Source organism: Cryptomeria japonica, chromosome 5 (genome assembly GCF_030272615.1).
Source record: "Cryptomeria japonica chromosome 5, Sugi_1.0, whole genome shotgun sequence".
Taxonomy (NCBI): Eukaryota; Viridiplantae; Streptophyta; class Pinopsida; order Cupressales; family Cupressaceae; genus Cryptomeria; species Cryptomeria japonica.
In genome coordinates, this window is record NC_081409.1 from 442,289,940 (window position 1) to 442,312,194 (window position 22,255).

A 22,255-nucleotide genomic window follows, 5' to 3' on the forward strand; every position below is an offset into this window, starting at 1 on the left:
GGCAACATCTCCAAATGCATAATCAGAAGCACTAATGAAAGACTTAGAAAAGAGATTGAAGATTACAAATACCAGCATGGATGGCTACAAGATAGAACCGGTACTTTCATTAGTTTCTCTCCCTCCATCACCAAAATAGTTGAGCAAGCCATTAGAGGCTATGAGAACACAAACTTCAGCTCCGAATACCATATATGATGGTCTCTTTGTAGAGTCTTCTACCTCCTTGGTGGATGAAATAGAGGAAGATGTTGTTCTTAACTAGCTCTTTAAGGAAGATAGTCAAAATGAGGAGGTACGCCATTGTGAGATTTCCTCTAACCAATATGGTCCTGGCTACAAAATGATTCAACGCATGGGGTACTTAGGTACTGGTCCTCTGGGAAAACAAAAGGAAGGTATTACTCAACCAATTTAGGTGCAAACAAAATCCACAAATGATAAGGCTGGATTGGGATACGATCCAAAAAAGACATCAGATCAAAAACATGTTTCTAAGTTTAAGTGGTAGAAAAGAATATCGCCTTTAACATTACAGGAAGTAAACACTCAACAAACAAAAGTAGAGTGTAGAAAAGAGAAAGAGGAATCAATAGTCAAGAAAGAAGAAAATGCCAGTGCTCAAGCGTCGATGGTGTCAACTACAATAATACAAGAAGTTGAGGTCCCAGAAGATATAAGAGATGAAGTAGTAAGAATCAGAGAATCATTTGCACCACTAAAAGTTCCAGTCACATATACTAGTAGGCAACAAGTAGACAATTCAGAGACTAATTCAAATGAGTATGAATGGGGTCCTAACCACCTCTTAGACACATCCACTACAAAAATTCCAAAAGAGTCTAGCGATGTCATAAATGATGCTCAAGAGTTGATGCGCATAAAACTAGAGAAAGAAATACATGAAATTGGACAAAAGAGACAAGCAAATTATGAACAAGGACTAAAAGAAGGAAGAATACCAGAAAGATTCTCATCTATGTACCCCTATCCTAAAAGAGAACAAATCAGGTATAGCACTACAAAAGAAGAGTTGGAAGCTACAAAACAAGAACCAGTTATCAGTCTAGAAGAAGCTAAATAGAGTAGATGACAAAAAATCATAGAAACATCCAGATCATGTGAATAGGTCTGTCAGATACAAGTGACAAATGAACCACAACATGAAGGAACGTGCAGTATTAAAGATGTTGGTGTTGATACCATATATACACTTATTAAATCACTTGAAGAAGACTCAGAAACTTCACCTGATGACTTTGATGACAGTCCTATTCAGGACAATATCTACTCAACCTCAAATTCTGAATCAGCTGATACAAATAATGTAAATCTATCTACTGATCTTATCATTTTTAAACCATGATATGACATCCAGTCTAGCATAGTGAATGACATTACAAGTATGTCTATTAGATTAGATCAACTAAATATTAACGTGAACTTTAATAATCATGATCTGACTCTTCATGGTCTCAAGACACTTACGCAAGGTATTCTTCTGGAACTTGACTTTTTGATCCACCATTGTGATAACAATACCATGAATTCTCTTGAACCTATCCAAGATTTATCCTTAGTATATCCTGAATTGATTGACTATACTTTACAAAACCAGCCCATGAATATACCTAATTTTGCCAATGACTATACATTAGCCTATTATCCCAATTCAGTCAAACCTATAGACTCTTCCACCAGTGAATAGAGTGAAAATATGACTGAAGCAGATATCAAGTATCTTAGTTGCAAAAACAAGAAAAATAAAAATAAAAGATCTAATGGTGAAAACCACATTGTGGCGGTGTCAGAGTCTAAAAAAGAGAAAATAAAGGATGTACCTAAAGGTGAAAACCTCTCTGAGGTGCTTGAAGGTGAGATACTTGATATACTACCAAGTCATTTCTAGGAAAGGTTCTCCATATTGATCGAGCCAACTTAGCCAGTGAACATTGGGAGTCAAGAGACACCACACATCATTCATGTAGCTCAATCACTATCAGCAGAAGAATTGAAGGATTTCACTCAACTATTCCTAGAAAAGAAAATAAACTTTGCATGGGCGTACTCTGATATGCTAGGCTTGGATCCTGATCTCACTATGCACCATCTTTCAATTACACCAGGAGTAAAACCAGTTAAGCAAAAACTCCATAAGATGCACCCACATGTGGCACTACTGGTCAAGGTTGAACTAGAAAAACTGCTAAAAGCTGGATTCATTAGAGCTATAGATTATGCCGAATTGATTTCAAACATAGTACCTATGTCAAAGGAAGACAATTCTATCAGAGTTTGCATTGACTTCAAAGATCTTAACAAAGCTTGTCTAAAGGACAACTTTCCATTACCAAATATTGATATGATAGTCGACATTACTGCCAAAAATGAGATGTATTCACTAATGGATGGAGTCTCTAGATACAATCAAATCAAAATAGCTCCTGGAGATCAATCAAAGACAAATTTAACCTATGCATGGGGAACCTTTTGCTTGAATGTCATGCCATTTGGGCTAAAGAACGAAGGAGCAACCTATCAAAGAGCAATTACAACTATTTTTCATGACATGATGCATAAGAATATGGAAGATTACATTGATGACACCTTAGTGAAGACTATGAAAAGATCAATGCATATTCAAGAGTTTGGTCCTATACTTGACATAATGGAAAAGTTCAAACTCCAGCTAAATCCAAAGAAGTGTGCATTCAAAGTGATATCTGGTAAACTACTTGGCTACATCATTTCAAAGAAGGGAATTGAGGTTGATCCTGAGAAGGTTCAAGCCATAATGGAAATGCCACCTCTGAAGAACATCAGTTAAATGAGAAGTCTATAGGGACATCTCCAATCCATCAGACAATTCATTTCTTAGCTAGTAGACAAAGCTCAACCTTTCACAAAGGTAATTAGAAAAGGAGTAATATACAACTAGGATCAGCAGTGTGAACAACATCTTCAGTAGATAAAATAGTACCTATCAAATCCACCAATATTGATGCCACCAATTCAGGGTAAACCACTAATCTTATATATATCAGCAACCGATTCATCACTAGGGGCACTTCTGGTGCAACAGGATGACAATAAAAAAGAAAGAGCTATTTATTACATCAGCAAGACATTGGTGTCTTATGAAATGAACTCCACTATAATAGAAAAAGCTATTACTATTTACTAAGTTGTTATTAGTTTTATGTTCAAAGTCATCCTATATACCCTAGTCGGTTAATACTACAGAAAGATTCAGTCGGTAAGCACTAAGGGTGTTGATTACAGACGAAAGGCTAGTCACCGAGATGATACATATCGAGTTGTCTACTGAGCAAACTTCCTATGTCCATCAAGTAGAAAAGAAGGTACACCGAGTTAAGAACTGAGTGGAAACGTGTTACCCGATTTAATGAACCTGGACATATATGTGGAAATGTGTTAAAAGATTCGAGAACAGGGAACTGTTATTTCATAGGGAATTGCACTTATGGATTTTGTATAACTTTGAGGAAGTTTATCCAATGAAATAATTTCTATATTTATTCATTCGATAAAACATGTTTGTATAATCGATGTATGAACAAGATCACCAGCTTAGAGATCTATATACATAGTGATTTGAGTATCTAAGAACAGAGAAAAAGATGGTGAGTTGAAGATAAAATCTTGTGAAAAGATAAGATGAGATGATTGAACAGAGGTATTCAGAGGTCACTGAGAAGATTTTTAGAAAATAGTTTAAGGGATAAAGAATACATAAGAGGTCACCAAGTTGATCTATCAATTACTGAGGTATTCTATGAGCATGGTAATTTCATACTAAGCACATAGAGTCTACTATAACATTTCAGACGTAAAGTTGTAGAGTTTTTGTAAAAGATTTTGACTGAATTATTTTGAGTTGTGTTAGAAACCTTTAACAGGGTAAAAGACTCTAACAAGGTCTATAAATTGTAAAGCCTTTAGCTAGGTACAACATTTTGTAAAAGTGTTTGTAAAAATCCTTTAGCAAGGTAGATCTAAAGATCTTAATACTCCTAACAGGGTAAGCTATCAGAAATAGCTAAACATGTAGCTCTAACTGAGCAACCTTTATTATTGCAGTAGTGAAGTTGTGGGTGCCATCCCCATCGCAGTTTTTCTCTCTAACCAAGAGTTTCTGTGTAACCAAAATCTGTGTTATGGAGTGAAATGTGTATTGATGTAATTTCTATGATTGTGTTTTGGCTTTATATATTATGAGATCAACTGTATACAGTTTATGTTTATCAGTAAGATTGTTTTTAAAGAAAAGTTTTGAAGTACTGATTCACCCCTCCCCTCTCAGTACAATAGCTTTCATTGTTGGACCTAACAATTTGTATCAGAGCTATACTCTTGGAAAAGGGTTTTACAACCTAAAGAGAAAGATACCATCAATGGAAGGCTATAAACAATCATGCAAACTTGTGAATCTCCAAGAAGAATTGGATCATGTTAATCAAGTGATTGCAGACATGCAGAGACAAATGCAAAAATCACTGAAAGTAAGAAGAAGATTGTCTGATGATTTATAGGACTCACAAGAGTTGGTGGAACAAATTGAGACATCATCTGAGAACAACATATCAGAAGAGTCTGAAGAAATGATTATATAATTGAAAGAAAAGAACAAAGAACTAAATGATCAACTTAAAGCAATGAGAAGGGAACATGAGTATTTCAGCACACAGATGACTGAAAATCTTGATGCATTGAGAATAGCTGAAGGTAACATAAAAGGTATAGAAAGAGAAAAACAATAGCTGGAAGCATTGGTATCTGAAAAGAATGATGAAATCACAAGGATGATTGGAATTCAACATAATCTATCTGATCAATTGGGTCATGCACATCATGAAGCAACTCTGAAAGAAAATGAAAACCAAGCATTGAAACTTGAATTATCAAGATTGACTGATGAACTTGAAGCAAAAAATAAGTCAAAAGAAACACTAAAGAAAAGTTTGAAGCATCAAGAATGTTGGATAAGCAACTAAACACAAGATCACCCAAAAAATCTACCAGACTCAGCTACAAAAGAAACAACTCTACCGACAAAGGAATCAACACCATTGAGAAAGGAGAATTAGCAAGGAAGGCTAGAAACAAAGATAAGTTGAAATATAATAAGCCTATTTGCAACTACTATGGAAAACAAGGATTGCCAACATGTGCTGAATCAGAAAAGGTAAGCTACCGAATATCACTAGGTCTGATAGTTTTGTTACAATTGCAATAAGTATGGTCACACATCTAAACAATGTAGGACAAAGTCTGTTAGCAATTATTAGAAGGCAAAATTCAAGGGATTTTGCAAAAACTGCAATAGATATGGACACAATACCGAGAAGTGTTGGTTTAAGAAGAAAAACTACATGTGGTCTCCACGCTGAGCAAATGATAGAAGCTATCAAACTCACACCGATCTCAATCAACAATATAGTACCATGGGATTACAATACAAGAATATGGTGTGAATGTTGTGGAAGGTATGGACATATAAGTGCAAACTGTATGATAAGGTTTGGAATGAACAATTGGAGATCATGGAGAAATCCTAGAATGGCATGCTTTCATTGTCATAAAGTTGGACACTTGGCTAAAGATTGCAGAGATCAACCCAGAGGAGATACTGAAGAGATAAGAATCAAATTACAGAAAATCTAGAAAAAGAAGGAAAATGGATCAAATAATGAAGAAAGCATCTTACCTACTGAGTTAGGTGCATCTACTTCCAATTAACCAATAAAGGTATGAAGGGACTGCATCTTCACAAGGTTTGATCTTAATAGTTCCTATTTTAATCATGGAAATAACTCCAAAATCTGCATAGCTAAGATGTATTAACATTTCTGAAATTGTATCTAGTCTTACGATTTACCAGTGAAGTCGGTAAATACAGTAAACTTGTCTAGTCGATAAAATCATATAAGGAATTTAGTCGGTAAAGTGTAATCAAGTGCATTTAATGCTTATCTTACATAAATGCACGAAGCCCAATAAGGTAAAGGGTGTATTTAAAGTTCTTTGTACGATCATTTTACAGTTACTAGTTTTCAAAGAGCAGAGCTAAGTGAATCAAAGGTGATCAAACATTTTAGAGTGAATTCAAGGTATTTTCACATAATCTTAAACACATTTTCAAGCAAGTTAACTGATCAATATCAGTTGTGAATATTTGCATTATATTTACCAAGTTGAAAGCATTTTCTGGTTAGTTGAAACCCTAAGCTATTTTATTAGTAGAAATCCAAGTTTGAAATGGCTCCCAAGATGCAGAAACCAGTTGTAGTTGAGACTATTGAGAAGCCCTCACTTAAGTATTCCTTACCTCCCAAAGTGGCATCTGAACCCAATGAGAAAATTGCATTTTCTCTTATTTCAAATAGGGTTCTATTGGTTAAAGATGTCAGATTTAATACTAAGTGCCATGTAGAAGAGCTAGGTCATACCGAAATTAAGGACATGTATGATGAACTTTGCACCGATGGAATCCTAGATAGTAAGTATGAGCATATCAAGGTTAAGGGATTGACCGAAGCCCTAACTTATCCTCAAGTTTTCAAACCCCAATGGGTCAAATTTGTTTTGAGTAGAGTGCATGATGACTTTATGTTGTTAGAAGACCAACCATTCAAGATCACTAAGGAGATTATTCACATAATCACCGGATACCCTATATACGACCATGCCTTAGCACAAAAGATGATTTCATAGAAGGAACTGATAACCTTAACCAGAGTTGAGTCTAATTGCAGAGGTCTTAAGCTGAATAATGTAACAGATGCAGAACTAAAGTTTGCAATTAGAGTCATCGGATATTGTTTCTTTTAGTCAGCGAGAGAGAACAGTGTACCATGTGTAGCTATGGATTTGGCCAATAAAATTGTGAAAAAGGGTATGAAAATTGATCTATGTGAAGTATTGTTGAAGAATCTTTTTGAGAATCTCAACACAATAAGGAAACCTAAGAAGAATAACTCTGCTAACATACTAAAGTTTAGGTCACTCTTAGTGTGCATGGTCTTCTATTTTCAGAAGTTCTTTCCCTCAGTCGGTAACATTGTTTGGGAATTACACCGATTGATCACCCATCAGATAAATGATTTTATCAATCAGCTAGGAAATAGTTTCAATGAGATAATGGATGCCTACTTCAATAAATTTCAGGAAAAGATGCATAATAGGTATAGGATCCCACCTCAGCTAGTGGAGAAATATAGGGATACTATATGTTTTGAAGTGGACACTGACTACTATTATGTCAATGCAGTAGAACCCATAACTCAATCTTTACCGCCTATGGGTTATGAGATTGATTTTGAGATTACTCAACAGTAGATAGATGCCTTTTTGACACTTCCGAGGCACTTGACCAAGATCAAATATGGTACCTATGAAGAGGGAAAAGATAAGGTAAAAATGAGCATAGTTGTACCAAAGGCTACCAAAAAAGCCACTAAAATGATAAAAGACTTAACTGAGAAATTTGGAGAAGGTTCTACCTCCACACCTACTAAGCCAACAAGTAGGAAAGATGATCAACTTTCAATTGAGGAGGAATCTAAAGCTCAGGAAGCACCCATCACTCTGAGCACCGAGTTGCCAAAGGGAAAAATATTGAAAAGGAAGAAACAAGATACACCTAAGGTATCACCAACTCCACCAGTAAAATGACCTAACACAAGATCATCTGTAGTGTCACCCGGTAAGAGGCAAAAAAATGTTGAATTGCCTAAAGTTACAAAGACTTATAGAAAGTCGACCAGGAGACTCATTTTGTATAAGGAGTCAAGTGACATAGAATCTGAAGACAAAAATAAATTTCAGATTGTGAAAAGCACAAAGGAAGATGTACATAGTGTTGACAACTTTTGTGCCAAATTGAAACAATATGGAGGATTCAGGTCATTCAGGTATGTTAAATATGACTCCTAGATAGAAGAAGAAAATAGAAAAATAGAAGAGTCAGTAGTATGTACCCTTCTCAAATTCTGAGCAACATATCGAGGAAGATCAAGCCTCCAAAGCCATTGTACTCATTCAACTAGTGAAGGCATCATCATCAAAGGAGAAGAAAGCAAAGAAGCACAATTTCAAGATAGATCTGTCAAAGCCTATTGTGCTGCCAAATGTTGACATTTCCAAACTAAAAGGGCAAGCACTTATTGAATTTGGTGAGTTGTGCAAAGCCAAAGAAGAACAAGAAAAATAGATAGCCATTCAAAAGAAGAACCGAGTACTTCAGAAGGTTAAAGCATTATTGACAGACATGCTACTTGAAGCTACCATAAGTAAAGATGTTGCCATCCATATGCAGTTAGATGAACTACTCACTCAATTGGAAACATCACAAGTAGAGGCATCAGAATACCCTAGCAAATTAAAAGAAAAAGAGGTAACTGCCAAGATGATTGAAGAAGTGCAGAAAGCCAGTACTGTAAGTAAAATCAAGCTTGTTGGATTCATTGCTAAGTTGTCCCCTCAACTTGAGAACATTATTTATTTATTCCAGAAATTATGTAAATTTTCATTCTTTATTAAAGATATCAAGTAGAAGACTGAAGCCATTGAAAAAGAGATTACCATTCTCTCAAATAAACTGACTACCGAGCCAAATTCTACTCATAATTTTTATACCAAGTACAAAACTTTATGGCTCAATAGTTAGAACTTAGGAATGAGGAGCACAAAATAAGGATGGATATTATGACTCTTCAGACATTATTTATTCCCCATCTGTCATCAGTACAAGAGCAGATCAACCGAGCTACCCAACTATCCACACAAGTAGAGGGAAGCACTTTAGATGGTTTGATTTCATTGTTAGCTAATATTAATGCTTAGTATTCTTTAATGGAAAGTGTCAAGGGTTCACTTACCAATACTCTCAATGATGCTCATACTAAGTATAAATCTTTTTTTGATCAGTTGCCCCCACTGAATGGTAACTAGTTTTGATGTTTGTCAAAAAGGGGGAGTGTATTGAGTATATATTGAGTATCCGAGTGTACAAATGAGATTGTTAGGGGGAGGATGGAACATTAGGGGCATGCAAATAAAGTTTTGTTCAACATATTGATAAGGGGAGTATGTATTCAAAGTATGTATTTGAACAAATGTATATACTGTCATTTTACTCACATTTTGTAAGTATATAGATTTTGTGTTATGACTTTGAAAGGAGTTTTGTCAAACATACCAAACTAATGTCAAAAGGGGAGATTGTTACTATTTACTAAGTTGTCATTAGTTTTATGTTCAAAGTCATCCTATATACCCTAGTCAATTAATACTACAAAAAGATTCAGTTAGTAAGCACTAAAGTTGTTGGTTACAGAAGAAAGGCTAGTCATGGAGATGATATATACTGAGCTGTCTATCGAAATAATTTATCCAATGAAATAATTTCTATGTTTATTCATTCAATAAAACATGTTTGTATAATCGATGTATGAACAAGATCACCACCTTAGAGATCTATATATAGAGTGATTTGAGTATCTAAGAACAAAGAAAAAGATGGTGAGTTGAAGATAAAATCTTGTGAAAAGATAAGATGAGATGATTGAATAGAGGTATTCAGAGGTCACCGAGAAGATTTTCAGAAAATAGTTTAAGCAATAGAGAATATAGACGAGGTCATCGAGTTGATCTATCAATTATCGAGGTATGCTATGAGCATGGTAATTTCATATTGAGCACATAGAGTCTGCTATAACATTTCAGATGTAAAGTTGTAGATATTTTGTAAAATATTTGATTGAATTATTTTAAGTTGTGTTAGAAACCTTTAACAGGGTAAAAGACTCTAACAAGGTCTATAAATTGTAAATCCTTTAACCAGGTACAACATTTTTTAAAAGTGTTTGTAAAAATCCTTTAGCAAGGTAGATCTAAAGATCTTGATACTCCTAATAGGGTAAGCTATCAGAAATAGCTAAACATGTAGCTCTAACCGAGCAACCTTTATTATTGCAGTAGTGAAGTTGGGGGTGCCATCCCCATCGCAGTTTTTCTCTCTAACCAAGAGTTTATGCGTAACCAAAATTTGTGTTATGGAGTGAAATGTGTATGGATGTAATTTCTATGATTGTGTTTTGGCTTTATATATTATGAGATCAACTATATATAGTTTATGTTTATCAGTAAGATTGTTTTTAAAGAAAAGTTTTGAAGTACTGATTCACCCCTCCCCTCTCAGTACATTATCTTTCATTGTTGGACCTAACAAAAGCATGCTTGGTGTTAGTCTTTTCATCACAAAAATTGAGACACTACATGCTAGCACATTCAGTCAAGCTAGTGGCCAAAATTGATCCACTCAAATATCTTCTCAATAAAGCAACACTTACAAGAAGATTAGCGAAATGGGTCATGATCCTTACAAAGTTTGACATTGAATATGTGGAATGCAAAGCCATAAAAGGATAGGTAATTACTGATCAACTTGCTGAAGCTTTGCTTGAGGACACTCAATCGCTACACATAGAGTTTCCAGATGAATCTATAATGCACCTTACTCATCAACCTTGGAAAATGTTCTTTGATGGGTCCTTTACTCAAAATGGTTAAGGTGCTGGCATATTATTCATTACTCCTTAAAATTATTCAATCCCAAAGTCTTATAAGATTCTATTCCCTTGCACAAATAACATTGCAGAATATGAAGCTTTGGTGAACGGGATAAAACTGGCTATTGAATGGAAGGTTGCAGAATTGTATATATATCGAGATTCTCAACTAGTGGTTAATCAAATCAATGATATATATTAGACTCAAAATGAGAAATTGATGCCTTACAAGAGGATGGTTGATGATCTTAAGAAGTATTTTTCTTTTGTATCATTCCAATAGATTCTCCCCTGAGTTACAGGAGTCCAATTTTCACTTTGATTTCCTAGTGGAAGAGTTATATTACCCCGCTTATGATTCTCCTGAGACCCAAATAAATTGTTCTATTATTGGACATGACTCATCCGATACAACCATATCTATTCCTATCTATGCAACCAAATTATCCCTGGAAATATTACTCAAAATGAGAAAAGAATCCTAACTCAAAATGCTTCACAGTATGTTATCATAGCTAACAATATATTTAGATGAGGTTTGGATGGTACATTGCTTAGATGTCTAGAAACTAAAGAATCTAAAAATGTGTTATCAGAAGTTCATGAAGGTATTTGTGGATCTCATTCAAAACATCTTACTTTCATTCAGAAACTACTATGGGCTGGCTACTACTGAATAGACATTGAAAAAGATGCCATAAAATTTGCTAAGACTTGTGAGAAATGTCAGCGTCATGGAAATCTCATACATGCCCTAGCAAGGGACCTCATACCATTTATTACACACTGGCCTTTTCATTAATGGGTCTTTGATCTCATTTTTCAGATATATCCTACTTCATTTAACGGGCATAAATTCACCATAATTGCCATTGAGTATTTCACCAAGTGGGTAGAAGCAATTCTGCTAATTAAAGCAACCGGTAAACAAGTTGCCTTCTTCATCCTGAACTATATCATCTGCAAGTATGGCATACCTTTGCCCATCATGACTGATAATGGAGGACAGTTTAAGAATAAAGATCTAGACAAGCTTTGTGATAAATTCAAAATAAAGAAACACTGGTCATCGGTATATTACCCTCAAGGTAATGGACAAGCTAAGGTGTCTAACAAAAACCTACTGACTATCTTGCATAGAACAGTGAACAAATCCAGGAAGGATTGGCATCTGCAGCTCAATCCTACACTATGGGCTTACAGAACAAGTATCAGAACACCTACTGGGACTACACCTTTCTCTTTGGTATATGGATCCAAAGCAGTACTACCTATTGAAGTAGAAATACCATCTCTAAGAGTTTCTTTGCAAGGTCTTGTTACTGATGAAGATCATAGAATATCTAGATTGCAAGAGATCGAATTGCTGGATGAGCGTCGGTAAGTGGCATTTGATCATCTCAGAGTATATTAGAAGAGAATGTCCAGAGGATATAACAAGAAAGTTTGATAAAGAGAATTTAAGGTTGGTGACCTAAATCTGAGAAAAAATCCAAAAAGTCAATAGTTTCGCAACAATAAAGGGAAGTTTGAACCCAACTAGCTGGGTCCCTACATTATTACTGCAGTATTTAGCTCTGGTGCTTATCAACTCTCAAACTCGAAAGGAGAACAGCTCCATGAACCGATTAACACCATCCACTTGAAGAAATTCTTCGCTTAGCATTCTCTGTGCCACCAACTTGTATAGCTGGAAAAAGTCTTGAAAAAAAAATCAAAAGAATCAAAAAAATCATAAAATACCAAAAAAAGAGAAAAAGAAAAAGAAAAAAAAAAAAAAAAAGAAAGAAAATGCCTTGGTGAAAACCTGGTAAAGAGGCACCTTGGTAATAAGAAAAATTGAATCTCTACCAAGCAAGTGAAAACCTGGAAAATAGGCGCCTCTTGTACTCAAGTGCTCCATCTATCAACACAACGTTGGCATTTCCTGCTTTCATGCATCTTTGCTTTCGCTTGTACATATTTTTCAGTCACTTTTGCAACATCCTAGTTCATTGGAACCCTCGTGACTTGAAACTGATCAATGTCCTAGTCTTATGTTACTCGACCGAGCATATTACATATCCTAAGCAGTGTCAACCAATTCATCTTTCTATCAGTGAAATGTGGTCATCCACTCCAAGTCAGTCACCTATCTCCTAACTACCAAAGAGCTTTTATCACTAAGTAAACAAGCAAAACAACATAATGGAAAACAATCACTAAACAGTTTGAGCTATGAATGAAAATTTTCTTTGTGTGCTATCTTTAATATTGGTTTTCAATTATTATCCATCTGAGTAACTCAAGGAAGTGTATTGTGACTAAGAGAAGTAAGGATTGGGGGCATAATATTTTCTTTGTTTTCTACTTGTAAGAATGATCCCAATGATCTAGAAACATATAAATTAGCTAGGTGTCTATGATAAGAGCCTTCACAACAAGGTGAAATCGCCTCACATACCTTGACTCTACTTATTTGTATGCTACAGGGAGGTCCATATCATTTCTTTGTCTATTTTGAGAGAAATTTCTTTATGATACAATTCGGGTCCCTGCAAAATCTATCCAAGGATATGAATGAAAAAAAGGTCATTGCAGACAAGATAATACATATTGCACATTGAAAAAGAAAGGAACTCTAACCTGCCTATTGTCTTCATTATGCTTAGTGATGAATCTTAAGTATTTTAAATCCAGTGACTAGGTTTAGGATGCATTTTGCATATCATTTTGCATATCATTTTGCATATCATTCTGCATTTTTGTGAATTTAGAGTGATTTCGGTATGGTAATAATCTTTTTATCTTCTAAATGAGAGCTAAAAGCATCGTCATTTCTTACACTATGTGGTCTATTTATCATCATTTCTTCGATTGAGTACTTGTGTTTTAAGATGTTAGTTGCATACATAACATTTAATATAGCTTCATACATTTCATTATTCACTCATCTACATTCATCTTATTGCATAGAAAAATGAAAACATTGCATTACTCATATTAGTCATTTCTCATTCATTCATTTGCATATGAAAAGAAACAAAAATAGACATCCATAATCATTTGCATTACATATATTCATATTGAAAAGAAATGCATACATATAGAACAAAGCATATAAAAGACATCTCATAAACGAATCAACACAAGTACGATGAAGTCAAATCGGATCTCATATATATATATATCATGTCAAGTCTAAAGGTACAAAATGATGTCAAATGACATATACAAACTCCCATCGGAACAAGAATCGTATAGGCTACAAAAAAATGGGTGTGTCTACAAAAAATATATCTGAGCTACAAGAAGAATATCTAGCTCTAAGCCTCTCCCTCATTGCCTGGTGGAGGAGGAGCTTGATGACTGGGATCATGTCAAGGTGCCCGAGCTCCCTCAGAACGTGCCATATACTAAGAATAAGGAATCACCCACTGCGCTACTGGAACTGCCATGCTATATGCTGCGACATAGTAGGCTGCTCTATTGTTTTGATGCAAAACCTCTTGCTGGAGGGTGTCTTTCTCCACTCTCATCACCATAGGCTGACAATCACACTCTGCCCTCAGCTCAGCCAACTGTCAATCTCTCTTAGCCCTCACCTCTACAAGTTGTCGGTCTTGCTCCGCCAGCTGAGTCTGAGCCATTGTCAACTGTGATTGCAGCTCTGCAATACGTGCTCTCATCGACCATCCTGTGTCTATACCCTACTCTCTCACTGGCTCTCCATCTCCACCTCCAGTACCACCCTACTCCTCCCTCCACTGCTAGACCTATCTCAGAGCTGCTCACTCCTCCTCAACTCCACCCAATCTCACTCCTACTCTCCCAAGGGATCCGCCCTCACCGCTCTGCTGTCCACCCTCAGTTGGAACCCTATTGCTACTAGCACCAGGATCACCACCTATCCATCTCAGAGCCTCGACTCTCTATCCCTGTACCTGTTCAAGAGCATCCTCTTCAAAATCCTCAATGCGCGATGCCTGCTCACTCGGATCAGTAAATCTAGGAAAAGGATGCTACTAGAATCACTCTCTATATTGGGGCAATACCCTCGCATCTGCAACATCATCCATATAATAGCATCTAAGGCATTGTAGACCAATCAGCTCCTTCATGGCCAAGGCATAAGATAATCATGGAGACCATCCCTATCTCTTCTCATTCGTGTAACGCACATACACTATATACTCCTACGAGATCCTTGAGGCCGACCATACTACCTCATCACTCAAAAAATGACGAACCACTCCACAATGGTCTGCGATCTCCCAATAAGTGGGCATGTGATAAAAAGGTCCCTATGAACTAGCCACCAGTCATCCCAAGGCTCCAAACCTCTATAAGGTCTCCACACTAAGGCTATCAAATCGTCTAACTATCGCCGCCAAAAATCTGTCTTTCCCAAATGGGGTTGCATAATATAATCGGCATACCTATATATAATCGGCTGCCCAAGCTCTCTACTATCATATACCACTAGCTGATAAATGGGAAGATGCTCCCAAGCCCAAACCTATAAAATACATACACTTGCGGCCATGCTCCGACCATCTCTATACATGATCTCATGCATCTTGCGATACATGTGAGAAAGAAAGCAAGAACCCCAGCCAAGCCTCTGAGGGGTCTCCATCAATCTCATCAACATCCTACCCCAACCACACTGGAAACCCTGTTGCCCTCTATCTAGCATCAGAAAATAGCCTATAAAGCTTGCTAGAACACATGCCAGAGGAAACTCCTTGCTATATCTGTTCATCAATATGTCCCAATTAATGGAACGAGTCAAAATGTCAGGATCTTCGAAGACATGCCTCACTGCATGTAATCTTGGAAGGTGTCCTGAATCGTAATCCACCTTATCCCTAGCAAAAGGGATACAGAGGATCCTATATACATCCTCAGGAGTGATAGTCAACTCCCCCACTGGTAGATGAAAGGTGTTATGCTTTGAATGGAATCTCTCTACCAACACTATGAGCATTCCATGATTCACATGGATATCTGGCAAACTAAGAAGATGATTCAAACCACATACATCAATATGAGCCTACTCAACCTCAGATTAATATCTAACTAACACCATAGTAGGAGGATAAACACATCTAAAGAGCATAGGAGGTAATCAAATTTGCAAAAACTCAACAACGAAGCCTCAGAAAACATTCCAAATGAGCCTACAAGGGAAGTAAAACATCAAACAAATCCAACTGAGTCAAATGTAGACCTTCAAAAATGCTTACTATCTCTAGAATGACAAAACATAGAGGGATAGAATCTTGTATGAGTTAGGAATAGCTCTCGTATGACAAAACAACCCCAAAAAACAAACTATCGGGTCTCACACGACAAAATGGTCTTTTAACATACCTGTCGTACGATACAAGGGTGCATCTCAAATGACAAAAGATAATTTATCAATTACTTGTACAAGACAAAATCCTATCTCGCATGATAAAATGTGAAACCCGACCCCACACATGCGAAAAACTTGAAAAATGAGCAAAAAAATTCAAAATTGAAAACATAAAGAGGCTTAAGATCGATCACTTACTGCTGGCTCATAGTTTTAGAGTCTATTATGATGTCTCTGGTGCTTGAATCGATGCTGACAAGTAGGGACCACCATTTTCTTCACAGAAGGATTTTTGAATTTTCAAATTTGGAGGGTTAAAATGATTTGAAAATGACACTTTTGTCCTGTATATAGCCAAAAACCTAATTTTTCAACTTGCTTCGATGGACATGAAAATTATACCCTTAGCTAATTTGGACATTCTGATTCCATTTTCAGGATCGAAATCAAAATTCAAGATAATTTTGCTAATCAATTTCACAATTTGGACCACCTATCACTCTTTTCATCAAATGCTCATTTTTTCTTCAAATTGCACTCAATTTCAACATTGAATACCCATTTCAATTCTACATATCAACTTTACGATCAACTCTATGCTTAACTCATCAATCAACACCAAATTCTTTAAATATTCCTCTGAATCAATTTATGCTGAAATAAATTATTTTCTCCACACAATTGCCTATCATGTACCCTCACTATCTTTCAATTTTGCTCCCGAGGGGGCATACTCATGACCTTATGACCTCACATTTCACAAGTCGAGAAATTATTTTTTTTGAATCTTCATCAAAAGTCAAGCAAAATCTTCTAAAGAAAATCAATTCTTATTGCTAGGGGCATCTTAGCTTCATCACTTCACATCAAGTTGAGATCTCTTGATTATCTGAATCGAATCAATCGCTAGGGGCATATCAGTTTCATCGCTTCAAATCAAGCTGATATTTGTCTTTCATCTAAATCAATCTCTTAACTTTAATCAATTTCATTGCTTCACATCAAGCTGATTATTCGTTTAAACTTAATCAAAAGTGTAAAGAGTATTTTTTATCACACTCAATCTAAGCAGGTCTTTAGTATTCATTTCTTGATCAAGCTGGATAGTTTATCTTCATTGTATCTTGATCAATCAAGTTCAAGATTGATTTTTATCATCACTCACTATATCTAAGTTCAATCAAGTTCTAGATCAGTAAGATCCACTTCTTGATCAATCAAGTTCAAGTTCGGTATCTTTTGTTTTCTATCGTTCCTCAGTTCAATCAAGTTCAACAGTGATATCGCTTTAATCAAACTTCATTCAGCTTTGTCGCTTTGAATCAAGCTAAACACCTTGCTCTTCATCTATTTTGTGATCATTGAAGTTCAGAACTAGCATCTCCTAGACATCACACATTCTTTGAACCAACGCACTGCTCGGACATTAATTCAAAGAGGGGCAAATGTAATACCCTAAAAATGGTCATCTAAACCATGGGCCCCTAATCTTGACAACATCACCAAGGTCCTAACCAAAGGCAATTAAATCAACCTTGAGCACATTATTAGTTCTTTAATCATCAAATATCACATGGCAAATCAATTACTCAATATTAATTAAATATTCATTTAATTAATTGAATCATTTCCAAGAATATCATTTTGATCAATTATCCCATTTTAATTTATTAAATATCCTTGCATATTTAATTAGTTAATAAAATTATTGTTTAATCATGCAAAAGGAATTAATTTATTATAAAAGAGGTATTAATTACAAAACAAGAGTTGAATTGAAATTAAACAAAAAAAAGAATTGAATTGAGAGAGAAATCAAACTTGAGATATTATTTCTTTTTCTAAATTTAGAACTTGAAATCATAAAAGCAATTAAATTGAATTATTGAATTATTCTCTAAAATTGGAACTCAAAGCTTTTTAGAAAAAGAAGTTCAGTTGCACTGAAAAGACTCTTTTCTTGAATAAATAAAAGAATTATTTATTTTTATCACAAATGCATGGAATTAATTTATTATTATTTCCAATGCCACTTGAACTTCTAATTTGAATGCATTTCAATTAAAATAAAATTAGAATCTATCTCAAGGTTAACTGAACCTGATTTCTCAATTATTTTCAATTAATCCTAAATTGAGATTTTCTCTTTTTTGATTCTCTATAAATTTAGTTTTCAGCTCTCATTCCAATTTACCCTAGAGATTTTTGAGAACACGCTTGGAGATTATTATCACGCTAATTTCACTCTAGAGTCATTGAAGATTATTGTGCCTTTTAGATTATTTGCATCCACGCTTACATCCATTATTGCTTGAATTGATTATTTGCTTGAATTATTCGTCCGTCTTGCATCCATATAGTTAATATCATATAGATTAAATCCATCATCTTGGTGTAGTCTAGTCACTGGTATTGCTTATAAAAATTTGAGAGCAATCTTATACTCACATCTTTTAGAAGGCAATTAGTCGCTTTGTTATGGTTTATTACTTATTGATTACTAACCATGCATATAATGACTTAATTGAAGTGTTGTGCTTGCAGCTACAGACCACTTTTTCACACACATAGGAAGAGCTTGAAGCACTTATTGCTCAGAGATTTCCTAAGGGAGCTTATAAGTATGATGGGAAGTTACCTTTGAAATGTTTCTCTTGTAATAAGATAGGAAATTTTTCTTCTAGGTGTCTTGAAAGAATGTCAAAGTATGATAAGAATGATAAATTTGATAAGCATGATAGATATGAGAAGCATGCCAAGTATGATAATCCATATAAGACTAACCAAAAGTATAAATATCAGAAAAAATGTTATCATTTTGTTGATGAAGGTGTGATAGATGAAGATTTTGAGAATGGGAATTCAAAAGATGAGTTTGTATTTATTGCTATCAAGGAAGATAATCTGGTACCAGTGGATTCTACAAGCTGCATTATTGAAGAGAAAGCTTTGGCTGCTAAGATTAAAGAGAAATATGAATGGGTATATGACAACGGTTATTCACATCATATGACAGGTGATAAAAGTAAATTTGTGAATATGGAAAATTATGATAGTGGTATAGTAAGATTTGGAGATGATAAAGCTTGTCTAATTCATGGTAGAGGTTCTATTTCTCTTGATGGTAATTGTAATACTGATGATGTCTTATATGTTGAAGGTTTGATGCATAATATTTTGAGTGTTGGATAGATGGTTGAAAGAGGATATGATTTGCAATTAAATAATGGTAAATGCAAGATTTTGAATGCCTCTGGTATAGAGATTGCATCAGGAACTAAGACTAAAGGTAATATCTTTCATTTGAATGCTGGTGAGAAAGCTTGTTTAATTTCTCAGATAGATGAAAGATGGTTTTGGCATAGAAGGATGTGTCATGTTAATTTTGACTACATGATTAAGATAAGTTCTACTCAAACTATTAGAGATTTTCCTAAGATTGTGAAGCCTTCTAATCTGGTATGCATAGAATGTCAATTGGAAAAGAAAATAAGAATTTCAATCAAGAGTAAGTAGTATACATATAATTAATTATTAGAGGGTAAGTGGACCAAGATGGTGTGCAAAAAGAGGGGTATAAGTGGACACTTTTTTTCTGAAATCGAGTAAACCTGAACTTGGAGGAGAAAGTTGAGAGTCATCCACTCAAGATATGAAGATACTCAAAGAACAAATATTGTAGTACTTTGAATCTAGTTTCCAAACTTCTATTTTTTTTCAAAATTGGATAATATTAAGGGGGCCAAATCCTTCGCACACGAAAAATAGATCTTGATATTTTTTGAAAAATCTAGCATAGTGTTTGATGTGCACATCAAAAAATTCATAGTTAGATTTGGTATTTTAACAAATCCTTTGGTAGAAAGATAGTTAAGAGTGAGCACTAGAAGTTTTGTATTTTTTTGTAAATTTTTGTTGAGTATTTTTTTTTATGATTTTTTGAATAGAGCACATCCTAAAAATCAAGTACCTATTCATGCATGAAGCATAACTTGCACCAAAACAATAAAAAATACAACAAAAAAAAAACATGTAAAGAATCAAGTTTACTAAAATAATATATAGATTTTTTTTAATTTGGATAAGTAGATCAAAAGTTATTAAAAAAATGGTACACATATGTCTCTGATAAATATGGAAACACTCGTAAAAGAAATTCAAGAATAATATGTTATTGTTGTTCAAATTAAAAAAAATATATATGATTAGAAAGCTCAGAGGATGGGTGAAAATATGGTGGCAATTTTAGAAATACCCAGTTGATGAAGTGTAAACTCGATGATGAAAAAGTCAAGAAACCAAGTTGATAAAACAAAACATGTCAAAAAGGAGGGAAATGGAGGGAAATCAAACTTCCAACCCACAACTTTGTGATCCAAGCCTATTCACAAGCCTAAATAAAATAAAATGTGTATGGGGTATTTTGAATATGAAGTGTGTATGCAGTTTTAATAAACAAAACCGCGTACGGGCTATTTTGAATATGAAGTGCGTACAAGGTTTTAATAAACAAAACTACATACGGGGTTTTAAGAAGATAAACCACATACGTGGTTCAAATTAATAAAGTTAAATTAGTTATATGAACTTGTATGCGATTCATTTAGCATTCCATTAGGTTTTCCAGTAGGATATATAGATAAAATATAATATTAAGTTATATTTAATGTATATATTATACGATGTTTGAGAGTGATTTCACATCTCTAGGAGTCATAATGCAGATTCTAGATTTCAGGAGATCCTATAATTTTTTAGATACTCAAATTTCAGTAATCAATAGGCTTGTATCATCATTCACTTGCTATCTCTCTATCTCATGCTATTTGTCTCCCCTAAGCTCTAGACCTATCTATTTTCCTATCTCTCTCATCCTCTCTTCATTTCTCTCTATCTCACTCTATCCTCTCTCCCCAAGCTTTAGATATTATAATTTCTTAAACATAATCAAATTTCAGTAATCACTAATCTCTTATTATCTACATAATCTACCTGCCCTTTTGTAGCTCCCCCTTAAAATATTTATCTAAATACCTAGATAGAGAGAGAGAGGTGCAAAGAGAAGGAGAGAGAGATATAGATAGGTTAGATGGATAGAAGTGGAGGTTTAGAGAGAGAAAGAGAGTATGAAGGGAAGGATGTAGAGAGTTAGGGATGAAAAGAGTGATAGGTACAGATAAGGAGAGCGATTTTTAAGAGTGTGAGATAAAGAAAAATAGATAGGGAAGGAAGGAGGGATGAAGTGATAAAGACAAAAGTAGAGAGCCCTGCCTCCCTCCCTCCCTCTCTCTCACTTGATATCTCTTTGTCCCCCTCTCCTTCCCCCAACCCCTCCCTTCCTCCCTCCCTTTCTCTCACTTGGGCTCTCTCTATTTGTAGTCTCTTCTTCTCTTTCCATCAACTTCTCTCTCTCTCTCTCAACCCTTCCCTTCCTCCACCCCTCTCTCTCACTTGGGTTCTTTCTCTAGTCTCATACTCATTTTCCATCCCTTCCTCCCTCTCACTTAGTATCTATCTCTCTCTTAGGTCTCTCTCTCTCTTAGGTTAGGCTTGGGAGGGAGAGAAGGTGAGACGATGGAGGGAGAGAGGGAAAGAGAGGGTGAGAGGGAGAGATACTTAAGAGAGAAAGAGAAAGAGAATAGGAGTGAACAAAAGAGTGTTAGAGGGAAAAAGAGAGAGACTTGAGAGAGAAAGAGAAAGGGAGAGAGGGGGAGAGGGAAATAATGTGAGAGAGAAACACTTGAGAGAGGCGAAGGGAAATAAAGGGAAGGATAGAGGGAGAGGGAAGAGAGAGGATGAAGCAATCATTGGAGAGGAGGGACCTTAAAGAGATCAATCTAGACTGGTCAAGAAGAGTAAACACAATGGAAACACAAAGATATGATGGAAGCAATGTAGAACGGATTCTTTTATTTTATGAAAATTGATTACATCCAACTAGTAACAACTGGGTTACAACATACCGGCTCACAGGCCTAATAGAACATACATAATAGGTCACAACCGAGACTTTGAATCATGAGATCTATCTTCTACACATAGCCTAGCTACTTGATTATTTGATTGATTCATTCTAATGTGCAATTACAATTATATATATATATCGATCCAAAGGATCTAGTCAGCCGAAAAGGGATAAAAAATCGAAGAACAAGATCTAACGTGCAAAATAAACAAGGTCAGCCTCCACTAAGAGATTCCTTTGAAAAATACAAAGGGTGAAATGTAGATCATGAGAAAAGGTCGACCACATGCCAAGGAACATCAAAATCAATGGCCAAGGCTCTGCAAGCTTCAGAAAGGGTTACAGTAGATCACCAAA